This window comes from Mirounga leonina, unplaced genomic scaffold, assembly GCF_011800145.1.
Source record: "Mirounga leonina isolate KUSES-001 unplaced genomic scaffold, KU_Mleo_1.0 Mir_180, whole genome shotgun sequence".
Lineage (NCBI taxonomy): Eukaryota > Metazoa > Chordata > Mammalia > Carnivora > Phocidae > Mirounga > Mirounga leonina.
This window is the reverse complement of record NW_023270469.1, coordinates 30486455-30511197: the sequence shown is the minus strand read 5'-3', so window position 1 is coordinate 30511197 and position 24743 is coordinate 30486455. Positions and strand designations below refer to the sequence as shown.

The 24743-nt window shown below is 43.6% G+C and overlaps 1 long non-coding RNA gene across 1 annotated transcript in view; it reads right to left on the bottom strand.

Annotated features, from left to right (window-relative positions):
* Positions 1-7791, bottom strand: part of LOC118023878 — a 17482-nt gene extending 9691 nt beyond the window's left edge. Inside the window, exons 1-2 of the long non-coding RNA XR_004682918.1 lie at positions 7183-7791; positions 390-435 (exon numbers count right to left, since the gene is read on the bottom strand). This is a non-coding gene — a long non-coding RNA (uncharacterized LOC118023878). The remainder of the gene's footprint in view (positions 1-389; positions 436-7182) is intronic.
* Between the last annotated feature and the right edge of the window lie 16952 nt (positions 7792-24743).

Here is a 24743-nt window from a genome sequence, read left to right as displayed (position 1 = left end):
CTCTGATTGGTTATCCCCAGTCCCGCCTCTGGAGCTCTGATTGGTTACCCGCGGTCCCGCCTCTGGAGCTGGGCGATGGAATCACCCACACAGAACCGCATGGGTTAAGAGTTGGGGAAGGAGGGTTTCCAGAGAAAATTGGTGTGTTGTTACCAAAGGAAAGAGAGATGGATTTTAGATTGGACAACGGTTTGTTAACCCGTTATCAGCCATCTCAAAGACACAGCTTCTGTGTTGGTGTATCCGAGTCTTTTCTGAGGGAGACAGCCTAGCCCAGTCCTGATGGAGCCGCACCTCGCCACAGGAGCGGGCGAAAGACTTCCCAGCCCACGGATGGCTGCTGTCTTCTCCAACAGATAAGCCCCGCAGACCCGGCTTCTGCTACTTACCTCCACTCAGTATCTCTCCACTGAGGTTTTCAAAGCTCCTATTAGCCTGTCAGAAGGAAAGGATTAACCTGTATTTTGATTTCTGTTGAAAACACGTTGTTTCAGAAATAAAGTTGGCATGGCAGGCATCTTGGTTGATTTAATCTCTGACACAGAAGCTTATTTATAGCATCACAGCCTTCTAAATGTTTTAAAACTCAAGCATTATAAGCCTGCTGTGCTTTTCCTGTGAAGTGTGGAACAGCACTGAATGAATAATGCCACCTGAGCCAGCCGCGCAGGCGCGCTCCAGAATCAAACACAGCTTTCATCGACTCCTGCTGTGTGCGAACTCCCTTCTGCTGACGCGGGGTCCGTCCTGGGGGATGTTCCCCGGGCCCCCCAGCCCGCCATCCAGGAATGGAAGCCCTGAAGGGAATGGGCTGGTCCCTGGACCTCCCTTTTCCAACCTGCTTCCCCGCGTCTCTTCCAAATCCTCTCCGGGATGGCTGGACGTGTCTCTGAATTGGATGAGCTTCTCTGTGCTGCATCTCCCTCCAAGAAAACCCTTTCTCCTGGCCGTCCAGTTCCACCAAGTCCAATGTATCAAGAATATTTTTTGATAAATGGTATTAAAGCAACTGAAGCCACTCTCCTCATTTTCCAGGTCAAAGGGAGTGTCACCCAGTACATTTTCCCCCCACAACTAAATCTCACTAAAAATAGATATTGGTGGTGGACCTGGGTTAATTTAGGCATTTAACCCTGCCTTCCTGTCACAGGAAAAATTGATTATACTCACGTTAAAAGGTAGGTTGTTTGGTGTGTATTTAAAAGAGCCAGGCAGTGGCATCCTTCTGGGCGGAGGATCCCCAATAGCTATGACAAGTATAAACATTTAATATTAGTTTATAGGCAAGCATCAAAAGCCTCAATGCTATGACCTGTGAAGGGTGTATTTTGGTGATCAAGGATCAGAGGGGTTTTTGTTTTGTTTTGTTTGTTTTGGTCTTTTGTTTTGGTTTTAGGATCTCAGTTGTCAGAGGTTATGGTTTTGACGTTTAGACAAAAAAACAGGTTGCATAGATTTTAGATCAAGCTCACTCCCCCTCTTTCTGGAATCTGGATATAAAAATAGGTATTGCATACCAGGACATAGAATACAAAACAGCTAGAAAATCTCCATTCTTAATCACAGGTTGATTACATAAAGTTCTCATCAGGGGAAGAAAGTTCTTACAGCCAGGCCAAGAACCTCTTAGAAGAAGCACAAGACAGCCCTGGTGAATTACTGACACTGAGTATTACTACAGTGGCCACACTTCTGAGCCAAAAATCAGGGCAAGTGCACTGAAAAGCATAAACGTTCTTATGCGGGTAAATATTGAAAGGAGGACCATCACAGAAAATGCACCCCTATGCTAAGAGGACACAGAATAGCATCTCGGCCTTAGGTTTAGATTACAAATGCATCAATTATGTGACCATGCGCGGGTCCCTCTTCCCCCAACAAACCTCCGTTTCTACATCTGTAATGTGGATTCTGTAATGGCAGTAATCACCCCTTACCTTCTCCCTAAGGTTGTCATGAAATACTGAAAGATAAATAAGGTTTCTCTGTGTCATGGAAACCCTTAAGATTTAAGACAATAAGGGACACCTGGGTGGCTCGGTCAGCCAAGTGGCCAACTCTTGATTTCGGCCCAGGTCATGATCTCAGGGTCCTGGGATTCAGCCCTGTGGCGGGTTCGGTGCTCAGCGGGGAGTCTGCTGGAGGATTCTCTCCCTCTCCCTCTGCCCCTACCCCCCACTTGTACTCGATCTCATTCTCTCTCTCTCTCTCTCTCTCAAATAAACAAATCTTAAAAAAAAATTTAAGACAATAACATAGGTGTCAAATCACCCCTGTGGAACATGCTTAAGAAATTGTAAAACTGATTTTTTTTTTAACTCTTGGCTCATTGACAATCTTGAAGAAAGGCAAGAAGTATGATTGAGAAGGCCAGTACTGAGGTTCTAGAAAAATCTCTGGTGTACACTGATGGGTGTTCAGCATCAAAAGCCATGGTACCAGCAGTTTCCACTGGGAAAAGCAGCCAATAGAAAGACAAGCAATGGGTAGCTTTGGAGGGTGTTGCCAGCATGGCTGCCCTTGGGTCATCTGTGGAGATGGACACTATGGTCCCAGTAAGACACAGAAGAGAAGGAAATGGCTGGTATATAGGGATGCAAGCTCTTGGATCTCACAGGATTCCTCCTAGATAGCTGTTTAAGAGGAATATGATGGGGCTGGATATCCCACAAGGCAGATCCAATCAGAGCTAAAGCAATGTGGTTGTTTGGAATCTGACCTTTTCCTCTATGCTAGCGTGGCCTAAGCATGAAGATTCCAATGGATGTGCAAACACTTGACCTATAGAAAATGCTCTATGATGAAAGGGAGCAGCTCATTGAGGTAATCAGCTGGCAACATCTGTGAAGGCAGTGCCGGTGACCGGCAACAGGACCCAAAGCCTGGAAGGGGAAGAACGGAGATAGAGCCCCTTGAAGGAATTGATATCAGCTGGGCATGGCAAGTCTCTTTCAGGGGTGATATGATGGCCAGAGATGGAACCTGGAGAAAAATGTGACTATTAAGGCAGGCAGTTGCCAGAGTTTTCCATGAGAGGAATGAAAAGAATGGAGAAGCCCATAAGACTTCAGCTTATTAAGAGTTTAGCTTCTTTCACAGACCCTCTCAATGCAAATATAAGTGGAAAGCAATTTCCCCAAAGGGAAGAAAAAGCTACATCCAGACTCCTCCAAAGCAAGAGAGAACTTGGGCAGAAAAAGCAAGTCAACCAAGAACGGAAGAAGGCAAGAAGAGGGGGGTGAAGACAATTAAGATCCTGATTCCTGAGGGCAGGGGAATGATAATCCCAAGGACTCGGGCTTTTCCATGCAGATTTTTCCATGCAGAAGCCCACAGACCCTCATGGCAAGCATGTTGTTGAGGAACTGAGAAAGTGTCTTCCCAGCCACCCAATATTGGAAGCTCTAGATCCAAAAGGAAGTTCAGCCAGGGGTTTAAAAGAACATGCACACGCATGAACGCTCCCACCCCTTCCTCGGTGCAGGTGGAGGGTCAGGCACAGGAGCTATTGATGCTGTGCTTTACGGAAGAGAGCCCCACCATTGGTTCTTTGAAACCCTTGGCTTGTGATGCTTGTTAAACTGAATATCAGGGCTGGAGAGGCCTGGACAAATTGCCAGGCTGCTATTACCTGAACTTCAGTGTTTGGGGTATATCTACATTTTTGCCAGCTTTTACTAACATTTTTAAAAACTTAAGTAAATGTATTTGTATAGGGATACTCCTATCACTACCATAAATAGAAAGCTAGGTTCATTTACCAAAAGAAGGCAGCTAACAACAGGTGAGTGGCTTAGCGCTGCCGTCCACCCTCAAAAACGGGCATGGTACGCCTTCCTGTCGGCAGCATTGGGAGGCTCAGCAAACGAAGAGTCTCCAGCAGCATCTGGTATATTGCCAATGCCCAATAAATGTTAATTGCCATCCTAAGATATTCATGCTATATTTAATTAATTTTATTGGGCTGCCTTGCAGTATCAGGTGTGACCTCAGACTTAGGCAATTTCGTTCACGGTCAAGTTCAAAGGATGGCGGCATGGTAGGTGACTTTTTGATCATATTTTGATAGCCAAGACTCTTTGCATTTGCTTGGCAAATGGAAGGCAAGAAGATACAGTGCTAGGTAAGAAGATAATTCATAGAAAATGCCTCCACGGAGGGATCCACCTAGCTTCCACAGGACCCACACTCATGAGAGGCTCCCACCTGTGAGAGGTTGGAAAAGGGGGACAGGAGGGCAGAGGAGAAGCAAAGCTGCTCAGACTCCCCAGACTTCTGTGACTGAGGCCACTGGAGGATAACACAGGACAGTAGTGGTGAAAACTTTCAGAGCATGAGCTTGAAGTCAGACCGATCCATGTTCAAATCCTGTCTCTGCCAGGTACTCGCTGTATGACACTTTGGATGACAAAGTATCTCTCAGAGTTTCAGCTTTTCCACACTTAGAGTACAGTCAGTGGAGGACCTTCCTTGCAGACTTGCTGTGATAATTAAATAAAGTGATCATGAGAATCATGTAGCACAGTGACTGGAACATAAAGCACCAATAGATACTCGGTGTGGATTACTGTTACTTATTAACATGCAAATGCCACGTTCTTTCCTCAAGCTCAGGTGGATGGAGGTAGCATCAGCCATTGAAGGGGTGTGGTAAGTCTGTTTTCCACTCCAGACACTTCAACTCCTCCCTCTCCTCCTGCCTCCCTCCCTACCGTCCTCCTGAATTCACTGATGGACTCTGGCTTTCACGCGGAGATCACTCTGCTGGTTATTTTTAGACCTGGAACATTCCATAATCTCTGGAAGAGGACATGGGGTTTTGGTCATTGAGTCAGTCCTGGACCAGGAGTCAAATATCCTAACAGAGTCTTGGCTCTTCTGTGTACTGGCTGCCTGTGCTTAAGTAAATGCCTTCTCTCTCTGGCCCTCAGTTTTCCTCCTCTGTAAAATGGAGGTAATGACCACCCCAGTGGAGATACCAGTAACTCTCTCCCAGGTTGTGGTGGAGATTGAGCTAGTTAACATTTTTTGAGCACTTCTTATATGCCTGATGCTATTCCAAGAGCTTTACAAGTTTAAAGGCATTTACAGATGAGAAAACTGAGGCACTGAGAGGTTACATGACTTGCCCAAGATCACCCAGTGAGGATTCAGCTCCCAACCACCTGGATCCAGTGCACTTTAACTTCTGCTGCCTCCCGTGATGCCCGCCGAGTGCTTAGCACCGTGCTCAGAACATAATCAGCACTCGGTAAACATTAGCTGTTATTACCACTTTACAAGACTTCTGTGAAGACAAATGAAAGATGTACCTTAAAATACTTCAGAAATTGTACCTACAATACAAACAGAAGTCAGAAACAAGGCAGACGACCGAAAAAAAAAAAAAAAAAACCCAGGACTGGGTTTTCCTGCATTTTGTTTTACTACCCCGTTGATTTCACCAACTTCAAAACCGGAAACAAAAACGTGCTTGGTATTTTCTTTCCTCGCTAATACATCAGTGGAGACATTTTTAAAAGCACAGATCTCAGAGTTGGCCAAGGAACCTTTTCCTATTTGTGACTTCTACTAATAAAAATAAGTTTGCCTGCCACTTATTCTAAAAAATGCAAATGGTATTATTAGACCAAGAAAGCCTGAAATTACAGTTCCACAGCTCCATCTCCTAAATCAGGGGTCAGGTGACCAAATCCAGCTACCATCTGTTTTTGTAAATAAAGTTTTATTGAAACATAGTCATGCGTATTTGTTTCCATATTGTCTGTAGTGGAGGTAAACAGTTCTGACAGAGACTATATGGCCTGCAAAGCCTAAAATATATACTCTTTAACCCTTTACCAAAAAAGCTTGCTGGCCCCTGATCTAAATCATGCATTTGAAGTAGAGTTCTTCAATAGTCAGAAGATTTGTTCACTCTATAATGAAAGATGTGATGCCATGGAAAAATTACAAATTTGTGAGTCAGATAAAGCAACAGAAAAGACACATGACCCCTCTGAAGTGCTCGCCCTATTAGTAGCTACGTGTCTAATGACCATGACCTCACTCAATCTTCACAACAAGCCTGTACAGTAGGATCATTCCCATTTCACAGATGCAGAAACTGAGGCTCAGAGAGGTCAAGTAACTGGATTAAGGTCACACAACTGGAAAACAGGATAGCCAGAACTTATGCCCATATCCGAAGCTCTTGCTACTAACCCTTCACCTGCTGCCTCCGGGTTTCAGAGCCAGCTTTGTCCCTTCCCAGCCAAGCAGGGAGAGTAATTTGAGTCCTCATTCTGGCTCAGGGTAACTTCAGGAGCAAATGAGTACTAATGGATGTCATTGCCAACTCCAAAGCATCCCCTATTCTCATCTGCCCTTCCCTTTTTCCCACTTTTCTTTTCGTTCCAAAGAAAAAGGGCAAGCCTGCCCCCCCCCCCCTTCCCACACACAGAACGCTTGGTGTTGTATGCTGAGCAGGGATGGATTAAAGCAATGGAACAGTTAGGAAATCAATATGTAGATGGGTGAAGTTTTTTTGTTTTTTGTTTTTTTCCCCAAGTTTTCACTTCAAAGTCACTTTGGCCAATTGTCAAAATGTCAAGTGTGGGTTTTCTCTCCTTTTTTCTCTCGGTCCCCTTCTCAGCTTCCTTGCATTTCATGGTGTGAGCTGTTTTTGTTGGCCCTGGCTCCTAAGGAGGGAGAAATCCACCGGTTTCATTAGCTCTTTGAAAAACGAGGTGGGACAAAGTTGGCGAGGTGACAAGGTCAGTAAGAGTCATTTATCATTTTCGATGAGGCATAATAAACTCCTTGAAGCTGGACTCTAATTTAATTGTCTTCTACGTAATTGAGGAGAAGGAAGCCAGTACCAAGGTACTGACTGAAGGTGTTTTTTATTGAAATATAGACAGTTATTTGTATCCTGTAGGCGACAGAAAAACCAGCTTCTGGTTAGGCTGTCTCTCTCGCATTCAACACGATCTTTATTTTGTGTCTAGTGGAGTCTAGATTTTCCTCCTCAAACTGATTCATCCCCTTTCAGTAAAAAATAGAGGAGTCAACTTTGATCCTTCAAAGCCTGTATCCTCATCAGAGAGCCCATCAGCAAATGACATCAGCTTCACCAAAGCTGACCATGTATCACCATCCCCGGTGAGAACTTCCCCGATTCATGCCACCAGCAATGCTCACCTGAGTACCTACCAAGCTTTCTCGATGTTTTTCTTGTTTCCACTTTTACCCTCCAACGTTCTCGGTTCACCCAGCAGCCTGAGTGTGGAAAATCTAAATCAGATGATACCACTTGAATTAGTTATCTATTGCTGCGGAACAAATTACTCCAAAATTTAGCAGCTTAAGATAAAAAATAAACATTAATTATCTCACACAGTTTCTGAGGATCAGGAATTTGAGAACAGCTTAGCTAAGCCGTTCTGATTCAGAGTTTCACTTGAGGCTGCAGTTGGTATGGTGGGCTGGGCTGCTGTCATCCGAAGGCCGGACCGAAGCTGGAGGACCCACTTCCAAGGGCTGGGGCCTAGGGGCCTCAGTTTCTCACCACGTGGACCTCTCCTAAAGCTGCTTGAATATCCTCATGGTGTGGCACCTGGCTTCCTCCAGAGTGAGTGAACCCAGCGGGAGGAAGGCAACAGCTTCAATGTCTTTTATAGTCTCGCCATAGAAGTAACATCTGCCGGGGCACTTGGGTGGCTCAGTCAGTTAAACGGCTGCCTTCGGCTCAGGTCATGATCCCAGGGTCCTGGGATCGAGCCCCGCATCGGGCTCCCTGTTCAGTGGAGAGCCTGCTTCTCCCTCTCCCTCTGCCTGCCTCTCTGCCTACTTGTGCTCTCTATCTCTCTGTCAGATAAATAAATAAAATCTTTAAAAAAAAAAAAAAAGAAGTTACATCTGCCATTTCCACGTAACCTGTTAGTTACCTGCCAGTCTTACTCAGTGTGGAAGGGAATAAATACCAGGGAGCAAGGATCACTGGGGGTCACCCTAGACACTGGCTATCAGATGACTTCCTTGCTTAAGACCATCCAGTAGCTTCCTACTGGAATTAGAATAAAATCCTAACTTGTTATTATGGTTTACTAAGCCCTGTGCAACCTAGTCTCCACTTACCTCCCCCTTACCCACTGGGCTCCAGCTACTGTGGACTTCTTTCTGACTTCAAACATATTCCTGCCTCAGGGCCTTTTCACTTGCAATTCCCTCTGCCTGGGAGGTTCTTCTTCCAGATTTTCACATGACCAATTCCCTGTCATTCAGGTCTAGAAGCAAATGTCACCTCCTGAGAAGCCTGTCCCACCTACCCTGGGACTCTAACTAGAGTTGCCTTCCCTGTCCCTCCCCCCACCCCCCGCCATTGAGGATTCAAGAAGGAAACCTACTACATGTCAAATTTGGTTTAAAGGGTATCCTGGCCTGATCATTTAATTGGAATGTACTCTTCCAAGTAGAGCTCAGATGATTGGGTGTCTTCCCCTTCCCCATGTCTCTCTGAGCCTCTCACCAGACTCTTCAATGAGTTGATAGCCCCTCAAAATTGAACAACCCCTGGGAGCCAAGTGGATAGCCATAAGCAGATTCCTTCCCCCAATCCACATGAATCAAATCCTTTCGAACTCTTTGTGTGTGTATGTATGTCCACCTGCGTTGCAGTGCACACTGGTACATCAGGGGCGATGTAAAGCACTTCATAACTTCACAAACTGCATCTCACATAATTCTCACAACAGACACGTCCAAGTCTTACCTCCACTTCACAAATGAAGAAACTGAGGCTTGCCTGACACTCCACATCAATTAAATGGCAGGATCCAGAATTCAAATCCTGCTTTAACTACAAAGTCTATCGTCTTGACATTCCATTATATTACCTCTCGTAAGGTTTACAAAGGCACTGTACGTAGTCATGGCAATCCACTGCATTTCTCTAAACAATTTTATATTAATACCGCCCCCGACTCACAATAGCGTTGACTTGTGATTTTTTTTTTACTTTATGATTTTTCAATTTTATGCCAGTATGCAAGTGATAGGCATTCAGTGGAAACTGTACTTTGAATTTTGATATTTTGGTATTTTGCTGGTACCTCCCTCTCCTGAGATGCTGGGCAGCTGCAGCGAGCCTCCGCTCTGAGTCAGCCCCGGGATCACAAGGGTCAACCACTGATATACTTGCAACCAGTCTGTACCCAGACAACCATTCTTTCACTTTTGGTACAGTAGTCAGTACATTATATGAGATATTCAACACATTACTATAAAATAGGCTCTGGGTGAGATGATTTTGCCCAACTATAGACTAATGTAAGTGTTCTGAGCATGTCTAAGGTTGACTAGGCTGAGCTACGATGCTCGGTTGGTAAGGTGTATTACGTGCATTTTCAATTTCTGATGTTTTCCACCTCTGACTCTGATGTAATCCCATCATTGTTGAGGAAGACCTATATGTGAGGTTTTTTTTTTTTTTACCTTAACAAACAATATTTATCAAACATCTGCTCTGCAGCCAGCACTCTGCTAGTTACTGTGGGGATCCTGAAAAGCCTGACAACTCCAGCCCTCAAGAGGCTTGCAGTTATACGTTGGCTTCAGCCATTTCCCTAATATTTGGAAGAGTGACAACATTACTGTGATAGGTTAGAGCAAGATGGGGAGGGGCATTTAAGGTCAGAAGGCAAATAGAGTTTGAATCAAGCCTTGAAGAATAAGAAGGATACAAATAGCAGAAAGGAGGAGGGCAGGTATTGTGGGCAGAAGGATGTGCTCTTGTGAAGGGAAGAGAAGAAAAGGCAGAAAATGGTGAGATGGCCAGGTTGCGAGAACCTGAGGCTGCTTGCCTGAATGTAAATGGTGTAAAAACAAAATTTAACACACAGGGAGAAGGATGTGTGAGGATAATTAACTGACTAACTGGGCAGGTGTCAATAAATATCTGTTGAGTGAAGAAGGAATGAGACATGATAAGAACTAGTCCTTTCCCAAGAAAATGTCATTGGATAATTAGCCTTACATCCTATTTGCCTGCTCTTAAGTAACCCAAATATAAACTTGAGGAAACCGAAGAGCCACATGTTTTCAATCAATTATGTATGTGGGGTCAGATAAACAGGGTACCCAGCTTTTTTCAAATTTTTCTGTCCTAGCACAGTCCAGGAGAACAGACTCCTCCTGCATGCTCAGGACTATGAAGAGAGTCCAACAGAGCTGGTTTCTAACCCTGGCTCAGCCACTTCCTGGTTGAATGATATGACCAAGGTAAATAGCTTTTCTAAGCTCATCTGTAAAATACGGATAAAAGTACCATATTTACCAGGCTATTTTGGGGATTCGTTTAGATAACATCCATATTTTATATGTACTCCGATATTAGCTTTCTCTCCCTAAGCCTGACCTTTTATTCTATAAGGCCAGCGGTTTAGATTGAGGTAGGAGGGGAGGGGGGACACGGGCACAGCAGATGGGTGTGACCTCACAAACAGGCATTGTGGTGGACATCAATTATTTTGCCTGCCCAGAAAAACAACACCCCTCCTTTCCTGGTTCTACTCCATGCCCCTATCCTAATCATGCGACAGATCCCACCTTCCTGGCCACAGTTCTTATGGGAGGCCCTTATCCTAAACCAAATTGGGCCAACCACAAGGCCCAACCTCTTGGCTATAACAGTTGGGCCAGAGATGAGTACCTGATACAAACCAGGCCAATCAGAACTCTTTCCTGGAATTCTTGAACCTGGGACCGGGAAGAGTGGCTGTGTTTTAATTTCCGTCCTCTGGTATCCCCTATCCTAAAGAGGAAGTAGTTCTGCAGGAATAGAGAGTCTCAATATTCACATCTAGAGTAGATATAAGACGGAGTAGAGACCACCTGAGAAACACTTTGGTTCCAAGTTCCCCCGGAACCAGCCATCCCCACCTTCCTAGATTTGTGAGTCAGGAAACTTCTCCTTTCTGCCTAAACAAATCTGATCTGGGTTTTTGCCACTCACAACCCAAAAAACCCTACACCAGAGCAAAGAAGGAACTTCACTGGGACAAGAGGCTTATTTTATAGAATCGTGAGGTCAGAACTGAATTAAGAGGGGGTGTTAATGCCACACAACAAGGACTCACCAAGGCTTTTGAGCATGGAAGCAGCTTGGCGAAAGTAATCACTGAGGGTGAGTAAAGGGGAAATGAGACATCCATGATGAATAACAGCAGGTAGAGGCTAGAGGCAGGGAGACCAGCTGGGAGGCTGTTGGAAGTATGGCAGAGAGTAGGTTACATTGTATCAACCTTCAGCAAATAGTGGAGGGTCACCAGCTTCACCTTGTTGGCACACGAGCACTGAAAGCTGCCTCCACATTTGGAATTTTACTTGACAATGGCCTCATTAGGGAAAAGCTCTATCGACAGTCACATCAATAACTAGATGTGTAATTAACTTAGATTCCCACCCCTCCCCCAGGGGGTGGCAGTGAGGCGGGCTGAGAATACAAGGGCTCCCTATCATAGTCAAAGCTTTTATGGATGTATCTTCCTCCAGCGGGTACCACACTGACAGCATGGCTAAATGTGGCTTAATTTGACAATCCCAACAATCCATTGTTAACGACATGCCATTGTTGTAATTTGCATTTGGTAAATGCAATTTTTTGGCTGTTTGCTCTCCTTCTCTTCTGGGTTCCTGGCCACCGTGTTCCTTGGGGTGGGGAGGTGGGGGCAACATCACAAATACCATCTCTGCTATTGGGACACAACAGTTAAATAATGTGAAATTGCACTGATGCCAGTGAAATAAAAGTGAGTTTTACAAAACCGAGTTCCTTCCCTGAACATAATAACAGTAAATTTCTAGGGTCCTATAGTGTAATATCCATTAGATTTATTATGTTGCAATTCCCAGTCCCACTAGTTCTGCCTGAGGGTGAGTATATTACATTTCATCACAGTTTCATTTTCTCCTACAGATGAGAAATGGGAATGCGATTGCAGTTATGTAGCATGCATGTGTTAAATCTGATCTCTAATAAAATCAAACACATCACAACTCAAAGCACTTTAGCACAGTGTCGGCAAAATGAAACACCATCTGTCATCATGTAGAGATTGCCTTATTATAACACAAAATCAAACTACTCAGTGTGAACATTGTTACTTAATAAATGGGTAAATGAAAACTGATAATTATGATCTTATTTATTTTAAATGATTACTTAAAGCCACCAAAAGTGCAACATAATTTGTCAATTAGACACTCTGGACCCCGTAACAGCAGATAGAGCAAACACCCCTCTGCAAAAATGGTAAACAGACTTGATGAGAAACAAAAGAGAGGGACTGAAAGAACTTTCAAGAACGGCCAGAATGGGAGAAGATATTTGCAAATGACACTACAGATAAAGGGCTGGTATCCAAGATCTATAAAGAACTTCTCAAACTCAACACCCAAAAAACAAATAATCAAATCAAAAAGTGGGCAGAAGATATGAAAAGACACTTCTCTGAAGAAGACATACAAATGGCTAACAGACACATGAAAAAATGTTCATCATCATTAGCCATCAGGGAAATTCAAATCAAAACCACATTGAGATACCACCTTATACCAGTTAGAATGGCAAAAATGGACAGGGAAAGAAACAACAAATGTTGGAGAGGTTGTGGAGAAAGGGGAACCCTCTTACACTATTGGTGGGAATGCAAGTTGGTACAGCCACTTTGGAAAACAGTGTGGAGGTTCCTCAAAAATTTAAAAATAGAGTTACCCTATGACCCAGCAATTGCACTACTGGGTATTTACCCCAAAGACACAGATGTAGTGAAAAGAAGGGCCATATGCACCCCAATGTTCATAGCAGCAATGTCCGCAATAGCCAAACTGTGGAAAGAGCCGAGATGCCCTTCAACAGATGAATGGATAAAAAAGATGTGGTCCATATATACAATGGAATATTACTCAGCCATCAGAAAGGATGAATACCCAACTTTTACATCAACATGGATGGGACTGGAGGAGATTATGCTAAGTGAAATAAGTCAAGCAGAGAAAGTCAATTATCATATGGTTTCACTTATTTGGGATAAAGAATAGCATGGAGGACATTAGGAGAAGGAAGGGAAAAATGGGGGGGGGGAATTGGAGGGAGAGATGAACCATGAGAGACTATGGACTCTGAGAAACAAATAGGGTTTTAGAGGGGAGGGGGGAGGGGGGATTGGTTAGTTAGCCCGGTGATGGGTATTAAGGAGGGCACATACTGCATGGAGCACTGGGTGTTATATGAAAACAATGGATCGTGGATCACCACATCAAAAACTAATGATGTACTGTATGGTGACTAACATAACATAATAAAATTTAAAAAAAAGAATGGCCAGAAGTGGAGATGAGCAAGGGAGCTCAAGGCTTGAGAAACTGTGGCCAGTCCCTATCGGGTGATTACAGTTGCTACATCAGGATCGCCCAGGATTTTCACTTGGAAAAAAAAAAAAAGACACTTTCCAAGGTGCTGGAACACATGGTGTCAGACTGGTGGCCCTGCCTTGGTTCCCATGAATCACATGTAAAGTCATGATGTCGATTCCAGCCGCTGGGGATAGTCGGCTTTAACTTGGTTTTCATCTTTCATTTGAATAGAACACTATGAGTCTGGGGTAGCCATTTCTGAAAACAGATATTAAGGTAGGTAGGAAATACACAATTTGGGAGAGAGGAGTGTAAAAGTGGAAGGAAATTAAGGGCACTGGCTATTGTGAATCTGCCATAATATGAAGGAGGGCTTTGCTCTTCTCTGGAAAAGAGAAAATGGGAACATCTAAATGACTCGTTGTGATTGTAGATACATGGTGATGTCTCTTCCTAATGCTTTTACCTATAATCCTGATTATCTGCCCTGATGAAATTACAACTATTCCTGGGATCTTATGAGATGTGACAAGAGTCTGCAAGCCCAAGAAGATACAGAAACCCTGCTGTCCCCGTGCTAAGCAGTTTGATGTAGGTGTACTATGCAGGGATTAACAGTTCTGGACTCTTCCTTTGGCATGACATGCAGGTTTTTCAAAGAATCTTGCAAATACTATAAATTCTCTTAGTGCCCAAGAAATTGATGGAAGAGTTTACAGATATCCCTAGGTTTCCCAGACTTGCCCCCTCCCCCCACTCCCCAAGACCTGGAAATGATATCTTACATGTCAGGGAAATAAATTGAGTCTGAAAAAAAAGAGAGTCTACTGCCGTTTTACCACGCCTCCCCTCTGTGCCCCCACTCTCCCCTCCCGGCATTTTAAAGGGTGGTTTCATGGAGAGTTTGTCTTACTCTCCATCCCAAATGATTTAGTTTTCTAATTTCAAGAAAATGTTATTACAAGGTGGTTTTATCTCTAATATTCAATTAGGTAAATATATTTGGAGCTCTTGCTATATTTAAATCAAGGGGGTGATTTAAATAAATAAGCAGTTTGCATTCACATGTAATTTGCAACCCATTTAGAGAAAACTTGTAATAATGATTAGAATTTGTAGTAAGTGAAGGTAAAGTTACATTCAAAGAAAAAAACAATCTTTGTAGCAGTTTAAAGGTAGGAAGTATGGCATCTGGGATGGACTTTGAAGGACTCAAGAGGTAAAGAGGATGAGGCAGAAGGAGAGGTATGGTAGGCAGATGGTAGCCAGATGGCCTTGTTGTATAAAAAAGTATTTGTTCTTTGTTTCAGGTTCCTGGCATAGAGTTCCAGACTTGAGCTGACATAGTCACCAGAAAGACCAATTACATGAATAGAGAGGGTCAGAACTTTAAGCCAATGTAGAACTTTGGACATCCAAGGAGTAGAGGGAGCTGGAGACTGAGTTCAATCACATGGCCAATGATTTAATTAATTATGACTACATAACAAAACCCCAATAAACACTCTGACCATGGAAGTTCAGTGGAGCTTCCTGGTTGGTGAATGCACGGATGTGCTGGAAAGGTGACATATCCTTGATTCCACAGGGTGAGGGCATGGAAGTTCTGCAATCCCTCTCATACCCCATCCTGTGTGTATCTTTCATAATAAAACTGTAGTTGAAAGGATTGCCTTTTCCAAGTTCTGTGAGTCATCTTAGTGAATTACTGAACCTACGGGATGATAGAAAACTCCAAGTTTAAGCCAGTCAGTCAAAAGGGTGGGTGGCCTGGGACCTCACTTGCAGTTAGCATCTGAAGTGAAATCAGTCATACGGAGGATTTTGCCCTTAATTTATGGAAAATATTCCCAATGGGCCTGACCTGTTCAGGTGATCCCTTACAAGCAGTGAGGCTCTAAGTGGCAAGAGAGTTGGAAGCATCAGAGGGATTCAACAGGAGGGACATTCTCCATTGCTGGCTTTGAGGATGAAGCAGGTCATGTGGCAAGGAATATGGCAGCCTCTAGAAGAACAGCCCCAGTTGACACCCAGCAAAGAAATGGGGACCTCAGTCGTACAACTTCAAGAAACTGAATTGTGTCACAACCATGTGGCCTTGGAAGAGGACCTTGAGCTCAGGATGAGAGCCTGGCTGACACCTTGATTGCAGGCTTGTGAAACTCTGAGCTGAGAAACAAACTATGCCATACCCAGACTCTGACTACAGAAGCATGAGCTAATAAGTAGATTTTGCTTTAACTCACTAAGTTTGTGGTACTATGTCACACAGAAATAGAAAACTAATAAAAGAGGGCCTTGTGATGAAAATGTCATGAACCTCGTTGTCATTCTGTACAGCCATATTGTTTTGTCTTCTCAGCTTCTCTGATTACCTGGGAGTGACTCCATTACTACCTGCCCACCCAGTCCTCATGGCCATCATGAGAGCAGCCATTTTGGAAATGTGGCTTGCCCCTTGGACACAGCTGATTGGTCCAGGAGTGAGACCTACATTGGCCAGTTATAGAACGCTTCACTGGAACTTTCAGACTTGAGACCCAGTGAGAGAAACTCCTGTGGTGAGAGAACAGAATGAAGTCAACACAGAGAGAAGCAAGAATAAAAAATGTTGTGGTCATATTTGAGGCCCCAATTCCAGTTGATTCTTAGGTCCAGATACAACCCATCTTTAGATTCTGAGTGATACTCAAGTGTCTTTTACAATAAATTCCTTTTTGTTTAAACCAAATCAAGTTGGGTTCTGACTATCATAATGAAAACAGTATTACCTAATGCAACGGTATTAGTAAAAATTCATCATTTTCTGATTCCTACTAGGCCAAGCCTAAATTCTGCTTGTTCTAAGACAATGTCTTTCCTCCCAGAGTATTTTCATGAATACCTCACAGATAGTGTGTCAGACTCTAAATCTAAAACAAGACCTCTATTTTTGTCTTTTGGATGTTATTTCCACAGGATGCCAAAATCGTTGATTTATTTGATCAATTCAGGAAACCTGTTAATTACATTTAAATTTGTTAAAACATAATTTCGCCAAAGTTGGTGCATTGAACTGGCCTTGCAGATAAGCTACAAACATGTTGAAACAAAGATTTGCCTGAGTTACCACACAGCCAAGCCTTCACAGGATGAAAAATGAAGGGACTTCAGAGTTTCTAAGGGCTGTACTTCCCCTATATTTCCCTCATTAGCCCAAAACACTGAACGCAGTCACTTTTCCCATACTCCCTCCAGTAAGTAGGGGTGCTAGCCAGCATGTCCCTTTTTTCATCTGTGATCATGTCTATGAAAGCCCAGAAGTTCAAGACAATTGTAGAGAGTCAGAGAAAACACTGGGTGTTGGAGGAAACTTGGCATTTCAGACCTCCTTCCCATTTTCACATGAAAATCAAATAGAAGTGCAACAATCATGTAAGGAGGAGCAGAGTCCTTTCCCTGTTGCAACAGATCAAAAAACAAAACTCAACTTGTCTTCAGAAAAAGGAGCTTGAGTAGCTGGAAATCTGAGAGGTTCATCAGCATTAAGCAGGGGCCTCCCTGACCCAGGACTCCAGCAATGGCTTCTGGATGTGGGGTTCCTCCCTCTCTCCCCTCTTCGGTGCAGCTTTATTCTTACTCAGTAGCCCTTTCACATGCTGACTCCAGACTAGTCCAGATATTGTCCTCAGAGCTTTGAATCTGGCAGAAAGAGAGATTCTCTTTTTCTCTGACTGTTCAACAAAAGCACACAACCCAAATACCAGTGGACTGATTTGGGTCAGGTGTCCATCCCAAGTCACTGTACAGGATTTAAGAAAGCATCACTCCATCCACCTGAAATTCTGCCTCAGGTCACTCTTGCTGGTCTTTCAGCTCTGACCCCACTTCATATCCCCGGATCCTGTTCTTTTTACCTAGGCCTCCTTGCCTTGGCCATCTGCCTTGGGGGCCTCCATTCACTCAAAACGTGCAATGATCCTGCCTTGCTTTTGCTAATTTTGTCCCAGAGACTGGCTTGGACCCCCAGTCCTTTGTTGGGCCGTGTGTGGATGGACTTTCATGACGTCAACATGGATGTCAGCATATTACGTATTCCTGAACTCTCTATCATGTTCCACTTGCCTATTCTTCCATCTCTTGTTATTTCCTGTTGAACCCTCAAAGTCTATCCCTAATCCAGACTACCACCTGTCCTCTAAGGTGGTAAGTCTGGTTGCTGGGCATAACATTCTTCAATTATTCCCAGCTATATTTGATTAAAAAAAAAAAAAAGCCTGTCTGTAGGGGGTATTTTTATATTTGCCACCAGCAGCAAACTCCCTTTTCTACAATACCCCAATTTTCCTCTTGGGAAAACTACCCAGTGTCAATCCTTTGGCTTGTTTGCCCTCAGATCTGCTCCTCACCTTTCCCTTGATCTATTCCGTATTTCAGGAGAGCTGACCCCTACAAGCTGCATTTCCCAGGCCCCAGTGTCTGCTGGTTTCCAAGTGGATTAAGCTAATGAGAGGCAGTGACAGGAGGCTGGAGTAGGGGAGAAAGAAGGAGGGCAGGGTATTTCTCTCTCTCTCTCCCTTCCTCTCTGCCTTGGGTGACGTCACCAGCAGTGAGGGGGTGAAGAGTGGGGAGGGGTGTTCTCCGTGGCTTCAGTTCCTGTGGCTCCTGCTTCCCCCAGGTGGACCTAATCCCAGAGTTTGGGGAACGCTGCTTCTTCCTCCCTCCGTCCCTCTAGTCAAGCTGCAGTGGCAACATCCTGCTGCTGTTAATCTCAGGAACGCTTCGCCATCCCCGCTTGGCTACGCCACTCTGCTATTACATGTGTAACCAATCTCCTGCATTAAATTACCTCTGCTTTAAATATTGAGCGCGGTTTCAGGTTTGCTAGTTGGGCCCTGGCTGATCCCACCCTTTCCCCCATTCTCAGTCCGTTTGCTTCCAGTTAAGTTGACTCCACCCCCAGCTGCAAAGGTGGACATGTGACTTAGACCTGGCCAATCAGGACATCGCATTCTCGTGGCCATGGTGATTGGTTCAGGAATTTGCATATAATACAATCACAGCCAGTAATAAACACCGTCAGGAATGGTGCTGGGACTGCCGGGAAAGGGACAGATTCTTCTTTTTCTCACGGACCAGCATGCAAGCCCAGATGCACTATCAGGCATCTTGCCGCCGTATGGAGAGAGCCCTGTCGGAGAAAGAAGCCAACATGGGTGATACCAGTGTTGAGAGACAGAGGGAGGAAAACTGTGCCTTGATAGTATCTGGAGTCCGATATCTTGAGCCCCTGGAGTATGAAGACAAAAGAAACTGCCTTATGGGGGAGGGGCTAGAGAAGGCTGTATCAATATCAATTTAGCTATATCTATTTTTCTTCCTACTTACCTATGGTATTTTTTTTTTTAAGTAGCTGAAAAGACCAGTCAAGGCTAGATCCAAGGGTTCAAATGATATTCTCAGAGCAAAGTCTTTTTCTTGGCTCCCCACCATCACCTTTTCCTGGCTCTAATTGGCTTGGCTAAATTATGTGCCCAATTCTAACCCACTGTGACTAAGGATATATGAAACTTCATTGCCCTGTCCTGGCCCTGCCTCTACCCCCAGGAGCATGGGAGAGGAAGGGGTCAGCCCCACCCAAACCACATGGAAAGAATTTGGGGAAAAGTTCCCAGAAAGGGTTTCCAGAGGAGGCAACTTTCACACGAGCAGGAGGTAATAGCGGTCTCTGACCCAAGTCCAGAGCTTTCCTTTTGTAGACAAGAAAACTGAAGACCAGATGAAACGATGTGCCCCAGGCCACACAGCCCCAAACCTCTTTCTTAGGTCTAGTGTCATGGCACTCCTTAGCCTCCTTCCACGACAGTTCCCTTGAAATACCCTCCATGATCTTCAAGCAACACCCAGAACATTTCAAACTTCCCCAGTTCATGGTGTCTTTGGAATCTCAGTAGTTTATCCCATTGTCGTGAGGCCAAAAGAAATATGTAACAGTTCCATTTATTTAGTAGTTAGACCCAATCAACCAAATAAATATTTATATTCTAATGACTTAGTAACCACTTGAAAAAATAGTACTACAAATAATTTTTATTTCATTCTTTCATACCTATAGCTACTTCTTAATGGAAGCCAGGTTCCCGTGGGATACTGCACAATTTCTCAAACTTTGGAAGCAGATACCACTGTCCTCATTTCCTATTCCACACTAACGTTCACCACCTTCTTGCTTTTGATCATAGTGACTGTCAAACACACACACACACAAAGCTTCACAAAGATATGACATCACAGAAAGAAATGCCCCCAGGGACGCCTGGGTGGCTCAGTCGGTTAAGTGTCTGCCTTCAATTCAGGTCATGATCCCCGGGTCCTGGGATCGAGTCCCACATCGGGCTCCTTGCTGAGCAAGGAGCCTGCTTCTCCCTCTGCCTGCCTCTGTCTCTCTCTCTCTCTCTGATAAATAAATAAAATCTTAAAAAAAAAAAAAAAAGAAAGAAAGAAAGAAATGCCCCCAGGGTAGCGCTCAGCAAACTTCAACAGCAGAAGGGAGCCATGTGAGAATGAGAGTGCTGCTAGCAATTGGCCAAATTTGGGGAAATCCCATGCCATCTGAGCAGAGGAGACATCCTCCGCAAGACTCTAGCTGAGCAGAGGAAAACAGCAATGCCACCCCCAATTCTAAGGGACCAGGGTAACTACCTTTGGCTTTTTCTTCAAGACAGTGGGACCGGACGTCAGTGCCCTCAAAGACCATGTGCAACATGATTTATTGCATCTGAGATGTTTGTTTGTCCTTGATTTAGTTTCCCGTTTCATTTTGCATCTCTGGCCTATAATCTCATTACAAACAGAGCACTTGTATTATAAAGGCCTTCAGAAACTGAAGCAAACCTGTTTAAAAATTATATTTTCCCCCCAAATGAAAACGGATGCCGTTTATTTTCCCTCTCTATGTCCACTGACCTAGAAGCATAGAGACCTGTGCTGTGAACATGCCTCTCCCATCCCCTTGCTGTGTGATGCTGGCACAGACGTGCACCCAGATCTCATTTTTTATTTGTTAAATAATAAAGCGGGGGGGAAGACTTTGAGATTTTACCAACCAGCAACATTTTTAATGCTTGGGAGTTTGACCCGATGGCTATGGTTTAATTTCGCCAAAGACAAACCAAGAGCAACTGCCATCTACCATCGCCATTATTTTATAACATAAAAGTCATTCTCTACCAAAAAAGGAGAAAGCAAATATCCCCAAATAATCTCCATCTTAATTTAAATTTTTTTTTAAATTTATTTGAGAGAGACAGAGAGAGAACACAAGTGGGGGCAGGGAGAGAGGGACAAGTGGACTCCTCCGGGGAGCCTGACCTGGAGCTTGATCCCAGGACCCTGAGATCATGACCTGAGCCGAAGGCAGATGCTTAACCGACTGAGCCACCAAGGCACCCCAATAATCTCCATTTTAAAAGACTGTTTCCTCTGTTTTATTAGAACTCCTTTTTGTTCTTTTTCCATTTTGCTTCAGACTGGTGAAAACGTCATCACAGATCAGCACAAGTTATAAAGGAGCATTCACACACCTGCAGGATCTCTAGCTGCCCCCTGACTTTGCAGACATTCACTGCAATGACCTACCTTTCTGAGCCTCACTATCCCCATCTGTCAAATGGGCACAGTGAGACCTGCTCTATTTACTTCCCAGCGTTGTTAGGAGTCTGAAATGAAAAAGTCGATGCAATTGTGCTTTAAAAAGGAAAAAAAAAAAATGAAGATATCATCCCCAGCACCATCTTTTGGAAACCTGTATGTTCCACCCAGAATTAAGGCTGAAATTACAGATCTCCAACTTTCCCTCTAACTCTCCAGCCTTGGCTGGTTTAATTTAGACCCTAAACATTAGTTTAACAAAGTGCTTTCATGTTTATTATATTGGATTAGCAAATTATAAACTATCATATGAGGCTTTCAAGAACACCCAGACAAATGGTCTGCACACAGAGAACAGTCATATAGTCACCATATGGGTTTCATTTATTAAAGCTTTGGACCCCGAGCTTGGGGAGAGCCAACCTCTTTACAGAGGGACTCCTGAGGATTGGTTGCTAGGAAGCTACAAAAGCTAGTGTTTTTAATGAGATTTAAAGTATCATAAATTATATATTATTTTCTGCACTTAGGACATTCATAGCTCTTTGGTTTATTTTGTATTTCATTTTGCATTGGTGACATATAATCCCTTTACATAGAAAATGCCTTGCATAAGAATTCCCTCAGAAGTCAGAGCAAAATTACATTTCAAAATTATTTTTTTCCTCCCTAAAATAAAAGTTCACATTTCTTTGTCTCCTTCTGCATGTCCAAGGCAGGCAATTGCTAAGAATTTATTTTCTCCAGTTAAAAAAAAAAAAAAATTAATCCCAGCCTTTACCAATAATAATTACTCAAGTGAATACTGTGAGTTGAGTCTGGAGCTGCTGTTAATAAGAATTCTCATAATTCCATTTTCTGATGAGAGTTAATGTGTGTTCTGCGGGTTTAATTCCACAGATAATTACGAAGGCAGTATTTAAAAAGCCTGTTTAGTCGGTACTCTTCCTCAACTGCTTCAGTTTTCAACATTAAATAAAAAGGCAGCCATTCCACAAAAGAAATTAAAAACTATTTGGTTTAACTGCCCATCTTTAAGGAGGCGAGGCATTATGCAAATACGGCACCCAGAATTGGCTCGCCCGGCTCCGTCTAATCTGCATGATAAAAGACAGCCCCCAGCCAGTCGCAAAGAGCCAGGGGCGTATTTCTACTGACAGTGGCCACCGATAAGACAAATTAAGACAGTGGTTTTCGATTAAGAAATTGTTTTGATCAGGGATGCTTTGTGAAATGAGGTTTTAAGATCTTTGGAAAACAATGCTCCCTGAGAAGCTCCTGTTTTCTCTTTCACTTCCCCTTTGTAACTTTTCTCCTCCTCCATCATCAGCTCCTCTCACTGGAGGCTCTAAATAGTGATCTTGAGACTTTCTCTAGGCTGCTTTCAGGAACATCTCTGTGATTTAATTGAACAGGCTCTATTTTTCACTTGTTACAAAAATCAAGGACTCTAACAAGGTGCAATTAATCAATTCCAGGGAATGTTTTAGGACCTTTATAAGCTGAGACCAGGGGAGATCTGTGAAGCCACAGTGTAGGTGGACATCAGCAAGGGGACCCGGAACTGTGGGGCCCAGGCCTACTCGAAGCATTGAAGGTCATCTTTGTCTAGTCTGCACACTAGCCGACTTGCACACTGCTCCTGATAGCCTTCCCAGAGAGCAGGCGGTTTGACAGAGCGAGCTCTCTCAGCTTCAGGTTTCTGATCTCCCCTTTTGATTGCTTGATGTCTGGATTCAGTTTACCCCTCACTTGGCTCATAGCTGACCAATCAGAAGCCTGGGCTTCACTTAGCATCCAGGTCCCACTTTCCTTCTGCTCTGCTCTATACTGCAATGCCTTTTCCAGCCCGTTGCCTGCTGTTCCAGGGTGCTGCATTCAAGTGCGACTGTTCATAGACTTGTCAACTTAGAAATTATGTCCTTTAGCTGTAATTTCAAGAAAACCGTGAGAGAGTGGAAGGATGACATGGAAGGCTGGAATGAGTGGAAAAATGGAAAAAAATGAGAACTTGTTGGCAGATTCAAAAGGCCACTGGAAATAGAAAAAAAAAGTCTGAAAAGATATACATACACCAGAATGATTATAGCGGCTGTACATGAGTGAATTTTGACGATTGATTTACATTTTCTTTTTTCTTTTTTTTTTTTGTTGTTGCTCGCCTTTTCTATATTTTCTACAATGATCATTCATTACAATTACAAATATTTTGAAGTTTTTTGGTTATTTTGTTTGTTTTTTTTAGCATGTACTGATTTCCATTGTGAATATGGCTGAGTGGAGCCATCCAGGTCAGCCAGGCTGCATGCCTTAGACAAATGTCACTCTCCTGGATTTCAGTTTCCTACTTTGTCAATGAAGAAGTTGATTCTGAGGTCTCTTCCAGGGCTCATATGTTAAGTCATCTAATAAATATGTTTCATCCTAAGGATAAAGTAAGAATAAGGAAGCATAAGGATAAGGAATCAAAATAAATCCTATTCCTACAACTCAGCAATACTAAACCTGGAGATCTTCCAAAATGTTCTTGTGTAAGAATTGTTTGGAAAGAAACATTCCACTAAGGGGAAAAATGGTTGGGAACCTCTGATCTATTTTCATGCCTTAGATAAGAAATCAGTGGCTCAAGGACAAGCTGGAAGGACGCAGAGCTAGGATTAGAACTTTGGTGCCTTAGATCTGTCTAGAGCCTCTTACTAAATGATGTGCTATCTTTAATTTGTGATGTTTCCCTATTTGACCCTTGAATAGGGTGGCCGTTCATTGCAATTTGCCTGGAATCATCTGGGGTCATGGCTGTGGTCCCAGTGTAATTATTAATAGCATCTCTTTTGCTCTCAAAAAATGTCTTAAATTATAACTTTTATGGTCATGTCACACCCCTTAGCCCGATCTTTGCCCCTCGCTCAGCCTGGTACTTCACCTGTGACAGAGCTTGACCTGGGCTTCCTCTCTGCCATCTGTCTTCGTCAGAGAGAAGACTGACCCTAATAGCTCAGAGTCAGTATTCATTCATGGGTCAGCTTACGGTCTGAATGACAAAAGCGATCCCAGGAGACAGAAGCTGGTGTCAGGCCTCCCACCTCAGGAAACAAACTCCAACAAATCATAAAACACTGTGCAAAGAAAGGGCAGCCCTGCTTAAAAGGAGCCCACCAGGCCTTCATGTGGGACAGCCTCCCTCTACCTGAAAGGAAGGATATTGTATACCAAATGGCACAGATCCCCATAGGCTGTCTTCCCAACCAGCCTCTTTTATTCATTTATCTGACAATCATGATGTCAGTTTCCATGTTAGTTGTTGAGGAGACATAGAGATTCCCAAGGCATGGGTGTGTTCCCAAAAAGTTCACAGTCTAGTTGGAGGATAGAGGGTGGGGATGCAAGTTTTACGGATCACCTGCATTAGTAATACGTAATTGCATACGTAATACGTAATCATGTATTACGTAGTATGTAATATCGCGTGTTACGACGCACTTTATCCTTTTTCATCTCCTCCAGACAACGTGCCATACATTAGGCATTCAAAAAGATTTGTTGAATGCATGCATTTGCGTGATTTAATGCATTAATTAATATCGTCTTGTTCTCTAGTTGTGTTGTGTGTCTATTTCTCATCTCCCAAGAGAGAGAAGCAGATTATGACAGCATGGTAGACTCGGAGAGACAGTAACCTGTCGCAGGTGAGAGCAGAGTTCCCGGGCTTGAATCTTGGC